A 14,815-nucleotide genomic window follows, 5' to 3' on the forward strand; every position below is an offset into this window, starting at 1 on the left:
GATTAAGAGAAATGAGACAATGAGTTCCTTACACAGAGTTCACTGCCATCAGATGGTAATATATTTTCATCACTACCAATCAATGTGTGACTCAAACCAGTGTATTAAATTTGAAAGGCTTTTGTAGCCATTGCTGTTTAATTGTAAACTTTCACATGCCAGCAGGATAGATACCAGTGTTCTTCTAATTTCTGTGCATATTTCTGTTGTTCTGTCCTACTTGTTAGCTTTGCTTATGAATATTTGACTTGCACCTAGAAATGAAGTTTCATGTGCTGTTACTACATAATGGGGTTTAACATTTAAGTGTTCTTGTTTTAAATTTATAACTTTTTTTATTGTAGTCTCTGTTTGGTAAGCTAAAGTATCTCATGTTTGATAGCTAGTTTTACACGTACTTAAACTCTGTACTTCTGATCATCCTTATATGCTTTACCTTGTCTCACTACAAAACACTAAATCATACTGTCTTGTTTATCTTTTCAAGAGCTGTTTCTCAAAAAAATCTAGACATTTGAATATGGTTTAATTCCATTTATGAAAACTGTTCACTTCTGGTCATAAGTCTTAAATCATATTGAGATATTTAACAGCATATCCCTCTATTGTAGTTTGTATACTGATTATTCTTCTAAATTTCTGACAAAAACTATACATGATTAACTTTACAATTTATACTTTTGATTCCTTTCAGTTTCCTTTGGGTATTCTATTTATTTTTTGGGTACACTGTTTTTTTATTATAAGTTTTCAGGGAACCGCGGTGCACACTGGGAGTCTTAAAAATAAATGATTTACAATGTATCAGTGTATAGTTCTTAATCCTGAAACCATGACTGTTGCAACTCTTTAAGCCCTGAAAAACTTCCTACTTCTTACCAAACTGCTTATTGGCTTTTTAATAAGCCCTTCAAGATCTGTGGACAAAAAGCACATACACTTCTACCCTGATATGACGTGACCCGATATAACACAAATCCGGCTATAACGCCGTAAAGCAGTGCTTGTGGGCGGGGCTGCGTGCTCCGGCGGATCAAAGCAAGTTCAATATAACAGTTTCACCTATAATGCGGTAAGATTTTTTAGCTCCGGAGGACAGCATTATATCTGGGTAGAAGCGTATAATATCCTATATGATTATCATTTTATCCCCTTCCATTTTAGCCACACGCTGTAATCATTGCTATTCCATCTGAGGAAGATAGGCGAGCACTATTTCTTCGCTCCTACTAGAAAGTAGGTTTGTGCATCCACCCATCCAGAGTATTTTGGATTTCCCTTGCCTATTGAGAATGACGAGTTTTATTGAGTCACCATCTCTTTGAAATAAAGCAATGTAAGCTACTCCATCTCCCTTAAAGAGCCAAGCTTACTGCTTCTGTAGCATTCGCTAGCATGTTGAGACACTAAATAGGGCACACAGTTATATAGGTCATAGAACTTCCCCCAAATAATTCTTAGAGCAGATTTTTTTGGAAAAAGTCCAGTCTTGGTTTTTTTTAAATGTTCAATGATGAATTCCCACCACAACCCTTGGTAAGGCAATTGATGTGACAGTGATGAGCGTTAAATGGTCTGATTGCCAGTCTATTCTCTTCTTGATCCAGTGAATACAAAACAAACAAAAAAGCAAACCAAAATCGCACACTCTTCTTTGTTTTTGACTTTTAGCCACCAATCAAGGATGACCATGGCTGCTTTTTTCATTATCTGTATTGGGTATTTCTCAGCTGCCTATCATTTGGCGGATATGTAGGAGCCCTATGAACCTAGCTGTCATTCACAACTGTCATATTTCCATCCAAATTTAGCCATTGCATTGAAATTGAAAAAGAGATCATAATATCTAGTTGGTATTTAAACAACTTAGTAGATGTCATTTGATCAGGTAAGACCACTATGTCTTCACTGTTGTAAAACTTTGCTAATTCATGCTGATTGAGAGTTCACCTCTGGATTACCAATTTCTGCAAATTTTCAAGCAAGCAGATAAACACAGTTTTAAAAATGTATTGAAGCTAATGAATTTCAATATATTTCATTTTGACAAATGGATCTGTGATTTTAATTTATGCTTATTGGATACTAGTAATATACTATAGTATAAATATCTGTGGTACGTTGCTTATAATTAGGGCTGTCAAGCGATTAAAAAAATCGTGTGATTAATTGCACCGTTAAACAATAATAGAATACCATTTATTTAAATACTCTTGGGTGTTTTCTACTTTTTCAAATATGCCAAGTTCAGTTACGACACAGAATACAAAGTGTACAGTCCTCACTTAATATTTATTTTTAATTACAAGTATTTGCACTGTAAAAAAATAAAAATATAGTATTTTTCAGTTCACCTAATACAAGTACTGTAGTGCAATCTTTATCATGAAAGTTGAACTTACAAATGTAGCATAATGTACAAAAAACCTGGATTCAGAAACAAAACAATGTAAAATTTTAGAGCCTGCAAGTCCACTCAGTCCGACTTCTTGTTCAGCCAATCGCTCAGAGGAACAAGTTTGTTTACGTTTGCAGGAGATCACGCTGCCCGCTTCTTGTTTACAATGTCACCTAAAAGTGAGAACAGGTGTTCTCATGGCACTGTTGTAGCCGGCATTGCAAGATATTTACATGCCAGATGTGCTAAAGATTCATATGTGTCTTCATGCTTCAACCACCATTGCAGAAGACGTGTCCATGCTGATGATGGGTTCTGCTCGATAACAATCCAAAGCAGTGCAGACTGATGCATATTCATTTTCATCATCTGAATCAGATACCACTAGCAGAAGGTTGATTTTCTTTTGTGGTTGTTTGGGTTCTGTAGTTTCCGCATTGGAGTGTTGCTCTTTTAAGACTTCTGAAAGCAAGCTCCACACCTCATCCCTCTCAGATTTTTGGAAGGCACTTCAGATTCGTAAACCTTGGGTCAAGTGCTCTAGCTGTCTTTAGAAATCTGCAGTGAAATTGTTCTTAAAATGAACACCATGTGCTGGGTCATCATTCGAGACTGCTATAACAGGAAATATACGACAGAATACAGGTAAAACAGAGCAAGGGATGTACAATTCTCTCCCAACGTGTTCAGTCAGAAATTTAATTAACACTTATTTTTTTAGTGAGTGTCATCAGCATGGAATCATGTCCTCTGGAATGGTGGCTGAAGCATGAAAGGGTATACGAAAGTTTAGTATATCTGGCACGTAAATATTGTGCAATGCTGGCTACAGAAGTGCCATGTGAACGCCTGTTATCACTTTCTGGTGACATAGTAAATGAGAATAGGGCAGCATTATACCCCTTAAACATAAACAGACTTGTTCTTCTTAGTGATTGGCTGAACAGAAAGTAGGACTGAGTGGACTTGTAGGCTTTGAAGTTTTATATTGTTTTGCTTGAGTGCAGTCATGTAACAAAAAAAGTCTAAATTTGTAAGTTGCACTTTCACAACAGATTGCAAATATTTGTAAGTAAAAATAATATGCACTTTGATTTCAATTACAACACAATACGGTATATATGAAAATGTAGACAAATGTCCAAAATATTTAATAAATTTTAATTGGTATTCTATTTAACAGTGCAATTAAAGCTGCGATTAATTTTGTTAATCATGTAAGTGAACTGTGCTTAATCAACAGCCCTACCTAAAATACAACTAGAATGTATTTCTGATAAAATTTTATTAATTTGCTATTCACTGGCTATTAAATATCTGCTGAGAAATGTGTTGAGAGCACTGACCATTACAGTTAGTGGGAAGTATGAGGTTTGCAGGTTAGCAAAATGAGACAGGTAGTAAGGTTGTGCCTGGAAACCTTTCATCAGCTAGTGTCAAGCACACATTCCTGTAGTGTCCTTGAGAAAGCAGCCAGGCAAACAGTCTGTCTTCACTTCAAAAATTGACTCTTCCTTTAATTTTCCCCCATGCTCCTTTTGTGCCATCTAACATATATTTGAAAGAGGTGACATTTTTCTTAACAGTTAACTATCATAGGGCTCCTTAAGAGAGTTCATGGTAATTGGTTACTCATATTTATTCTATGGTAAGGGAAATAAAGGCAACACAGCTTAAATCTTTTACATCTGGATGGATTAAGCTGTCAAATAATTGTTTGAAAGAATTTGTCCTCACTCAAGTAGATCTATATTAGTGTCTTGGGCCAAGAAGAAACACACTTCATACCCACAGTCGAAACTTCGAATCCACATATCAGTGTTCAGTTACGAGGCCTTAGTAAGTGGTGGTGGCAGGTTCTGACACCATGTGTGGGGAAAAGTGCACAGTGGTGCTCTCCTTAAATTCTCTACTCTTCAGCACTACTTTCTTTAACATCTTGACTGTTAGAAATATTCATTCCTGTGAGTTGATAATCTCCTGTGTGTAAAGTAACCAGCAATCCAGAGCTCCTTCCTGAAGAAAGAAATATATCCCTACCACATTTAGCATTAGTAATAATGCTGTGTTCTGTAGTGTATGCTTGGAAGTACTTCTGCCTATGGGTGCTTTAGAGAAGTGATTCACAGTTGGGTGTGTATCAAAGACACAGGCTTCCTCGATCATCAGTGCTGAGTGAATTAACCCACTCAAAAATGCTGTGGACTGGAGCATGTAGAAGCATAAAGAAAAGATCATTTATTAAAGACATTGATTCAGGACTTGGGCTATATGGGTTCTATACTTCTATGACCTGACACGTGTATGTGAAATCATGGGAAAACACTTACTGTGTCAGTAGCGTTGTTGAGAGGATAAATCCATTAATGTATTTGAGATGCTTATATTCTATAGTAATGAACATTATAGAAAAAGCCTATACAATTATTTTTGGTAGAAAAAACAAACTTGCAGGTGGGGCTGTACCTATTCTGAGTAATTTGGAACTTGCAGTATGTATTTTTTTATTTCAGTATTGCATCTAGTTTTATGCTTCATAAACAAATGATACATATTATCCATAATGCAAAGTAGGATAGTGCATTACAGAGAAAGTAAAATGCCTGAGATTTGATGTGGCAAAACATTTTCCATATGAAGCACTTAACTTTTTGTCATGAAAATGCATTTGCCAGTCTGGATTTGTTGCATTCCTCCAAACTAAGAAAAATACTATTTATATCTTCCTTGATGGTTAAGTGTTGAAGTGTCATGTTATATCCACTGACACACAGGAAAGAGAGTCTATGCTGAATGTTTTTTCAAAAATTAAAAAGGCATTAAATGCCAGAAGCAACCTATTTTCTCAGTCTCAATGTTGCTAGAGTATTACTGATGCAATGAGTGTTTTCTTCGCTTTATGAAATTTCAGTAGCCTGGTCATCATTCTAGAGATTCCTCTCAGTTCATCCGTATGTGGATTTACATCCTTATGTGGTACTTACAAGAGCTCAAGGAGACTCATAGCAATCTAAATACATATGTGAAAAGGACAAACCTTGTGTACGCTGGAAACTAGAATACATGATGAATCTATAATGTGAAGTTCACCTGTCACTGTAAACACACCAATAAAAGGATCTAGACTTCATCTGGGAAAGCTCAATGAAGATCTCTGCTCAGCGTGCACCAAAGGAGGAGAAAAACATGGATTCTGGTTAGGAGGAGATACGAATTACACAGGAAACTGTATAATGCCATATAAAAACTAATGGCATGTCCTCCCATTTTATACTGTTTGGTTCTGGTCACCTCATTTCATAGAAAGCATGGCAGAGCATGTGTCTCGAAGGGTAGCAAAATTGTAAGTAGCAGCTGACTGTATTTCAACTGCAGAAGATGCATATTGAATATGTTGTCTTGATATCAGTTAATATGCAAATTGGAATTGAAATCACTGAGTTTCTCTACATAAGGAAAAACTGCTCCTGCAGTTCAGCTGCAAGGATTATTATTTTTGTATTAAAGTAGTATTCAGAGGCTTCTGTCCTGATCAGGGCCTCCTTGTGCTAGGGCTACACAAAAAGAGACAGACATGGCCTTTGACCCTTCAGTCAAGACAGGGAGCAGCATACAAAAGGTGGGGAACATAGTCACACACATATAAATGTGTATATCTGTTAAGTGTAATTTTATAACTTTCATGTATATTTTTTAGCTGTTCATATTTTAGCAGCTGCATGCCTTGGAGATATGAATAAATGATTGGTGTAGAGGGTATATCCAGGGTGGTAAAAGGAAGACTGGATTCTGTGGGAATCGCAGACTTCAGTCTGAGTTTTAGCTGACAGTGTAGTACATATTTTAGAGTAGTGTTGTAGCATTGCCTTTTAATGTTGCGGTTTGTTCAAGCAAAAGGCAAGTACAGTAATGCTTTAGAATCGGAACATGGGACTTGCTGTTTCCAGTGAAGAATGAAATGAGCCTGTTGTTCCAGGGATGGAAAGATTTTAAAACTAGAATTTTTGATCATGAAAAGAGGAAGAAGAAGAAGAATAGATATAATCATTGAGGATATGCAAAACTGGCTTTTGCTACACTGTTCAATCCGGGCATTTATTCAGCTATCCTATAACATCATTATTAAATAATGTATTAATTTCAGTTATAGCTATGTGCTGAAGGCAACGATTTATGCAAAATTGCAGGTTCCTCTTGTATTCTTCAACAGTAGAAAATATTAGGGTATGCTGACTGCTGCTGTTCTTGGCCTTGTGCCAGTGGCTACGCAACATGCTTCCTTTCCCTTGGTCAGGTCACTTGAATGTATCCGTTTTGAAAGTATAGAAGTTTTTCATGCTGTTGTCCAGTCATGTACAGGTGACAAGTTTTAGATTTTAGTTGGCTAGGCTGTGTGCCTTGTTAATACTGTTGCTAAAGATTCAGTGGTGCTTTAGATGTGTCATTAAACAAATGGGCACCTCTCCAGGGACACTGTAGGTGAAGACAGTAGTTCTGCTGGATGGAAAAGCCAAGGACAGGGAGGAGCAGTTCTGTTGTTTTTGATTTGATGCTTTGTCTGCGTTGTAGAAGTAGTTGTCCAAAGCACTCCCTCAGTTCTTCTGTCTCACTAAGCCTGTTTGGGATACTGCTTGGCATAGGGAACATTGCAGTGGGGTTTTAATCTATATAACCGTGTTGTTGGTTTATCCTGTGTCACTTTTATCAACAGAAAATATCTATCCCAGGAATTATATACCCTGTGTTCAAAAATCAGTTGCAACAGACGGTTGGGAAGCCAGTGATTTAAATAAAAGGTCAAGCAACCCCCCCATCATCGGAAACAAGACAGCAAGAGAGAGGTTGCAAAATAAAATGACCCCTCCCTTTTACCCTTTCAGCCATCTCCAACTATCGGCAAAATATGGGTTTGAAATGGATATGTTTTTGAATTGGTCTTTCTTACAGGGGTTGGGGATGGACTCACACAGAGGGCTGCTGTCATGGATGCTGCTAGGAGCCAAAAGACAAGCTGCTAGCAACAGAGTACTCTAAAGGATACATTGCTCTTTAATGGAAACCGACAACCCGCCATCTAAGGAAATTGCCTGGGAGTTTACACTCCATATTACCCATGGAAAAGGCAAAATACAGACTGAGTTCTAGAGCAGTGGTGCCTAAACTTTTCCTATTGCACTCCCCTTACCAGTAATGGAAATCTGTCTGCGCCCCCCTCCATTAGTGCACAATTGGCTCCGCGGAGGAGCTTGGGCTGAAGGCAGAGCTGGGGCTAGAGAGAGGGGGCAGCAGGGCTGGAGTGGGAGCTGGGCTGGGAGCAGAGCAGGAGGTGGAGCGGAGCTGTGGTTGGAGTGGGAGCTGGGCTGGGCGCTTAACAGAGTTGCGGCGGGGGCTGGGCCTGGGCTGAGGATGGAGCGGGCCTGGACAGCATTCCCTTCCTGCCCCCTATGGGGCCTGGCCCAGGCCCCTCTTGCCCCCTTAGCGGGGAGCACCCCCCAGTTTGGGGACCACTGGCTGAGAGAATTATTTGGCATTTATTTGGAGCATCTTTACTGACTTCATGAAAGATCGTACTTCTCTAACATGCCATAAACAACCTAACCAAGAAATGATATGATAGCCTACTATAAGATATTTCTTACGCTGAAATCGCATTTCCTTTTACTCCCTTTTCTTTGCTTTTTGTAGATATTTTGAGTTCCCTTTGTGCTGTCGTTTGCTACTTGTGCAGACTTGTGGGATACACTTTTATTTATGAGGACAATATCATCTTATTTATATTTTATACTTTTCAGTTTACATGATAGCATTGTCTCATTTCTTGTTTTGTGAATTATACATTAAAATTGTAAATTTGATAGGAGAATGGTACATTTATAAAACAAATGTTAATGGACAGTAGCAGCCAATTAATTTAGTTTTTGGCTTGCTCATTTTACTTAATACCAAGCAAACGCAGCCTTGAATATTGAAGATTCATCATATGGATTGGTTTCTGTAGTCCAAAATGAAAATTTAAGTTAGACTAACACACCTGAATTTTTCTTGGATTTACTTGCATTGTCTTTGGAAAAGAGCTGATTTCCCATGGAGGCCAACTTCATAGTACACTGAAGCACTCCTGAAAAATCTTCTGGCAGCCAAAGTTTGTTCTTAATAAAGACTATCGCCTAGGAAAGCAAAATGCCCTATAACCTAGAAAAGCACAGCTAGCTTTATTAAAAAGCCTTTTTTATAAATGGATTTTGTAAGTTCAAAGAACCCTTTCATCTGAATGGCCAGTTAGCAAAGAGAACAGAGTGGGTAACACAGAGATTGACACCTACTGTTGATTCCAGAATTAGTCTGTAGGTAGATATGAAAGAAGGGGTTCCATCAGCGCAATACAGGAACAACTTTTAAGAAGCCTCTTCCACTTTTATTCCGTTGTGCTGGGATTTCTACCACTAGTATGTTTCTGATTTCAAACTTCTCCCCGTCAGTACCTCCAGTGGTTCTCTTTGTCCTATAGCATTGAGTATCTGTGTACGATTTATGTGATTCTTGGCATTTTATACTGCTGCCTGCAGGGTTTTGAATATTATTAATTAAATTGTAATCAGTCTTGTAAAATTGACTGCTATATCTTAAATGTTACAGTATGTTCAGCAGCAGGGGCACTGAAGCAGTCTGTCTGCAGACTCAAGAAGTTTGGTGCATCCATTTAACTTTTACATGTGAGCAGGGCCAGCTCCAGGGTTTTTGCCACCCCAAGCAGAAGAAGGAAAGAGGGAAGAAAAAAAAGCCGCAGTTGCGATCTGCGGGACTTCGGTGGCAGCTCTACAGCTGCCGCTTCAGTCTTCGGCAGCTGGTCCTTCGCTCTGAGAGGGACCAAGGGACCCGCCGCCGAATAGCCACCCGACGTGCCGCCGCTTCCACTTGGCCACCCAAAGCACCTGCTTGCTAGGCTGGTGCCTGAAGCCGGCCGCACATGTGAAATGAATGTAGCTTTGCAATGGTAAGGCTAGAAACATAGATCAGGTTTGAATTCTCAAGAAGTTAGTGTCTTAGACCCCATCATTTTCCCTGGAGTAAACTGTAGTTGGTTTATGTGCCTTCCACTGCCACTTGACATTGCTTTGAGGGAGGAAAATGCTGCATAGGCTTAATTTTTTTTTTAATAAAGATAGTAGGCCACCTAAAACTGCAAGGCAAGTTAAATGCGTTAAAAAACCTACGCGTCTTTCTTTGGAAAGTAGAGTAATGTGTTTAAGAAACAAAGGCAACATCTTAATCCACATTTTTCAGCGTTGATTACAAATAAATGATGCTTTGAAAAAGTGCTGTTTGTTTTTTCAGATAATCTTTGATTACTAAGAATGATAATTTCTCATCCTTACTGTTTTTAAAGTTGGTTTATTGCACTAGTTGTGATTCTCATTCTTTGTGGGCTTTTTTGAAGTTGTGGCTTTTAATTTCCTGCTTGTGGTGGGTTACTTGTTCTTTAAAAATACTGCATAGCTATGTTAGTGCTGATTGCCTTTCTGGTAGCTGTTATCAGCTTACTACCGTTTGACTTACCAAACACTTCACTACACAAATTTAAAGTATATGGTTATTGTATTAAATATAGCCTGCAGAGGCTTTTATGTGTGGACTTGTTGATTTTAAAACTTATATTTTCAGTGACCATAAATCAGTGACGTATTTGGCAAAGCCCTTAAACGAGAAATTCTCTTGGCTCGTTCAATTTTTTGTCTAATTAATTTTTCATACTAGTTTTTGGCATAAGGATCTGTTATTTTAGTGATGGACTCAAGAGAAAGTAAGCATGGTAAAGTTTGCACATTTCATTTATAATGTCAAGAAGATGCTCTATTGTGTCATCTAGTATGCTTCTCTGGTGATTGCAGCTGTCTACCTCTGGCCACACCTGAACAACCCATCCTAGGAATAACCCTTTTCCAATGTAAAATTTATTGAATATTGTTGGCTGCTGACAGTATATTTGAAACTAATTCAGCAGAAATTTTTATTTTTCTGAACTGCAGTAACACATAACTGGCAACCATTGTTTTGCAAAGAGATTGTGCAGATCCATAAAGTTAATGGACTGCAGATAAAAGAATGAGCAGATTCTACGAGACACAAAGCAGATATTTCCTTCATTCTAACTGTCAGATTTGGTGATGAGCACTAAATCTTGTAAACTGTTTTGTTTTTTGTAACACGTGAAAAATATTTCATCATGCAGTCATCTGATGCTAGTTTAAAAGTCAGACATAAACAGAAATCCTTAAGGACTTCAGGCCTCACCTAGATGTTAAAAATCTACTGAGATTTCCTGTTGCCATTATGATGACTAAGCTGCATCTCTGGATAGGCATCATGTAATGTGTATATACAGGTGGCTAAAGTATTTATGCAAACATAGCCCCTGGGGTGGTTGTCACCTCTCATTTCCCATTCACCCTTTTAGGGCTTGGCTATACTCAAAACTCCAAAGCGCTGCCGCGGGAGCGCTCCCGTGGCAGCGCTTTGAAGTGTGTGTGGTTGCAGCGCCAGCGCTGGGAGAGAGCTCTCCCAGCGCTGCAGGTACTCCACCTCCCCGTGGGGATTAGCTCCCAGCACTGGGAGAGAGCTCTCCCAGCGCTGCAGGTACTCCACCTCCCCGTGGGGATTAGCTCCCAGCGCTGGGGCACTGTTTACACTGGCGCTTTGCAGCGCTGTAACTTGCTGCACTCAGGGGGGTGTTTTTTCACACCCCTGAGCGAGAAAGTTGCAGCGCTGTAAAGCGGCGGTGTAGCCAAGACCACAGTCCTGCATGGGACAGAGCTTTACATTAAACACAAAATGCTAATCTTGTGCTTTCAAAGGAATGGATAGGTACACTTTCTTAATGGTCAGACAACACTACTGTTCTCTATATTCAATATAGAGATTTTGGGGCAGAGCAATAATTTGCTAAATTTCTTTGTAGTCAAATTGATTAAAAGTTGTTGATGCTGATTTTAGACCCTTATGCTGAAGTGCTTCCTAGCCTAATCTAGATATTTCTTAGGCCAGTATGTTTAGAACAGAACACTGCACATTTTGTTTGCATGTTAATGGGGATATCCTATCTGCACCCAAAACCCCAATCACTATGATTGTTTACAGGTTAATGTTAGTACATTTACATAGTGCTCTACAAACACACACATTCCTTGCCCCAAAGGTTTTTGGAGCTAAGCTCACTAATGTGTTAATCAGTCAATCTGCTTTGCATTAATTTTCTGTGTTCTTTCATCTAGGCTTCCTTACAAAAGCATTAAACAAGATTCATGTTTTAAAACAATTTGTGTGAGGGATTTGGGGAATAAAATGTGGGAGACACTGGGCAGTCTTCGACATGAAATCAGGCTACCTAGGAGGGAGATCCTACTGTGGGACTACATCCTGGATTGTATCTAGTTGAATTGGAGAAAATTTACAGTTCTTTACTATCTATTGGAAAGAGTGACATCTACTGGAGAAAGGCTTGTTAAATGCAGCAACACTTGAAATATCTTGAGTTTTCCTTACAAAACACATTGTTTAAAATTTAGCCTTAGATGGAGTTTACCAGCAGCTTTGGGCTGCATTCCCAAGCAACCCGACTCCAAGAAGACCCAGTCCCGGTGCGCTGGGGGACGCTACTGGCTTCGCACCATCCGCGGGCCTTGAACTTTAAAATGTTCATCTTGAGTCTCTGAGTGATTTATCTATTTGTAAAGATTAAAATTCTGTTTAATAGAAGCATGTGGGGTAGCTCCTGGATTAGTTTTAAGAATCATTGGACAGGCTGTGGATTGCACACACAGTAATTTTTAACTTAAAACTAAAGCAATTTTTTGAAATTATACTAATTACCTATTACTAATATAATAGACTTATGTCAATTTCTTATGATTATCTGGGAGCCTGTTGTCTGCCAGGGTGGGTTATTTGCAAGGTTATGGAGAAGGCAGTGGCATCTAAGCTCCAAGATAGCACCTATCCTTTGCCAGCCTTCTGTATCCTCAGAATTGGGCTTCAGATCAGAGCATGGTACAAAAACAGCTTACTGGTCCTCTGGACAGAAAGCAAGCTCTTACTGCTAGATCTCTGTAGCCTTTGACAAAGTTGCTTCTGTGGTGTTGATGAAATTCTGCGTAAGTCAGTGGAGGCAGCAGTCAGCTGGATCTGTTCATTCAGATCAGATCCTAGAGAACGGTGATAGCCACATGCTCTTCAACACCAACTCTCTGTTTTGTGAAGTTCCCCAAGGCTCAGTTTTTCTTTCCCCTCTTCTTCAACATGTACAAAAGACTGCGTGGCGTGGTCATGAGGCTTGGTTCCATGGATTCATTCTAGGAATATACAGATTAAACACAACTCTACATTGCTTCCATCATCAATAAGATGCTTTAACACCTGGACAGCTCATGGATGGCAAGTGACTGTTTAAAACCACCCCAAAAAGACACATACGTTAGTAAGAAGGAGAAAATACTCGTCAGTACTCTTGCTTCACCAGTTATCAGCAGTGCTGACCGGAGCCGCCAGGGTCCCTTTTTGACCGGGCGTTCCAGTCAAAAAACCGGACACCTGGCAACCCTGTTGCAACTTCATGGGTGAAGAGAAATAGAGCTGCTTAGAGTAAAATCTGCAGATAGAAGTGTTACTTATCTGCTCAGTTTTCCACTAGATATTACAAAAAGGAACAGCTCTTATGCTGCGTTAGGCAGTCTGGTTCTGTGGTGTGCTGTGAACTCGTAACTCTGTCTTTCTCTTACTATTCAAGTTGTCCCTTGTTTGCTAATTCCCAGTATCTTTCTGGAGACTGATGGACTCTTGCATACAAAAATCAGGCAACTTCTGTGTAAACAGTCTTCTCATAACAATAGAGTGCTTCATTCCAGAGAGACCATTCTTTTACTTTCTGGGCTTTGTCATCTAGCTGTCAATATTTATTGTTCTTTAGAGAACCTTGGGTTTGATGCACAAATTGGGGGCACTTCAACTGAATTCAGTGAGGCACAGGTGTGTGTGTGTTTGTGTCGGGGAGTGGAAAGTTCGAATAGAATTACCCTTATGTTGGCAAGGAGTAGTCTTATTAGTGCCCTCTAGAATAACTTGATGATCTGATATTCCTTACCTGCTATATGAGCCCATTCCTGGTTAAAAGTATAATCGGTAAGATTTTAAATAGCCGAAATTCAACCTCAACTGGTAAATTCATATTTTGGTGATTAATGTAGTAAGAAATGTCAAGGGCTCCTGTGGGAACAGTTTCTCCATGGTGTTAAAGCCCACTTACATTATTAATTCAAAAAAAATACTGACCACCTAGAGAGAACTCGTGTGAGCATGGAGTGATAGTTTTTCTGAGTGTCAGGAACATGCATGTGCAGATGTCTGCTTTGTAAACTTGAGCTGGTACGGTGACACTTAATTCTCAAACCGCAAGCACCCATGATTGAATGAAAGGCCTTTGAGTGGATTTCTGCCACTTTGTAAATAAACGAGCGGCCTGTTCATGCTTGCAGTGTCATCAAGACAGCAGATGGCAGTAATAAAAAGTCCCTTTGCAATCTTCCTCTTACTCCAGTAAGGACAGATCAGACTGTGCAGTACATGTCTGACCGGTTTTCATAATATCAGTCACTGCTCTTTTTACACATTCTGTGCCCTCTTAGCATTTCCAATTTAAATGCAGGATTCCCCACAAAAATAGCTATTTTTGGAAAATGATGAAACTGGAACAAATTTTTTGACTAATGGTTCCAGTTCTGATATGCCTGCCTTTCGTTAACAAAAACATTTTATTAAACTCGTGGGTCTAAAATATTATTGCTGCTTTTTTTGAGTGCAAAGAGTTAACTGTGTGGAAACTTCAGTGTTTGGAAACAGCTGTTCTGAGCTTACTACATGTTTTTTTCAAAAAAAAAGGATTGCTATTTACTCTTGTTTTTTCTAGGATGTTTTCAGAGTTAAAATTATCTTGTTTAAACAATTGTCCCTCCATGGCCACTGAGTCTGCTGTTTGTATTGCCAATTCCTCGAACCAGAGGATTTAGAAAGAATTGAAACTCCATCTGTACACTTTTAAAAAAATCTCTCTTTAGAAGCTGTCTTAAATACAATGCTATTGTAAATTCAGTACTGATCTTGGCTTTTTTTGCAGGCACTTCTTTACTTTCCAGTGCTGGTATGTAATTACTGTATAACAGGAGTTCTGAGGTTTTCCTCCTACTCTGGGGGCAATGGAAAGTACAGGAATGTTTCTCATGTACTGCCATCAGTTTTCATCTTTTAACAGAGTTGGAGCCTATTCACTTCATCTTTGGGCCAAACAAAGCTGGTACCATTGTTCTGCTATACTTTCACATTTTTGCATGACAGGGGTTATGGTGGAGCGTGTGACCTATATGTATAGTG

General features: G+C 39.1%; 1 protein-coding gene across 2 annotated transcripts in view; it reads left to right on the forward strand.

The window, feature by feature from the left end:
* The window catches only part of HDAC4 (histone deacetylase 4), a 450,554-nt gene that overhangs the window by 130,063 nt on the left and 305,676 nt on the right, over nt 1–14,815 (forward strand). The window lies entirely within an intron of this gene.

This window comes from Gopherus evgoodei, chromosome 11, assembly GCF_007399415.2.
Source record: "Gopherus evgoodei ecotype Sinaloan lineage chromosome 11, rGopEvg1_v1.p, whole genome shotgun sequence".
Taxonomy (NCBI): Eukaryota; Metazoa; Chordata; order Testudines; family Testudinidae; genus Gopherus; species Gopherus evgoodei.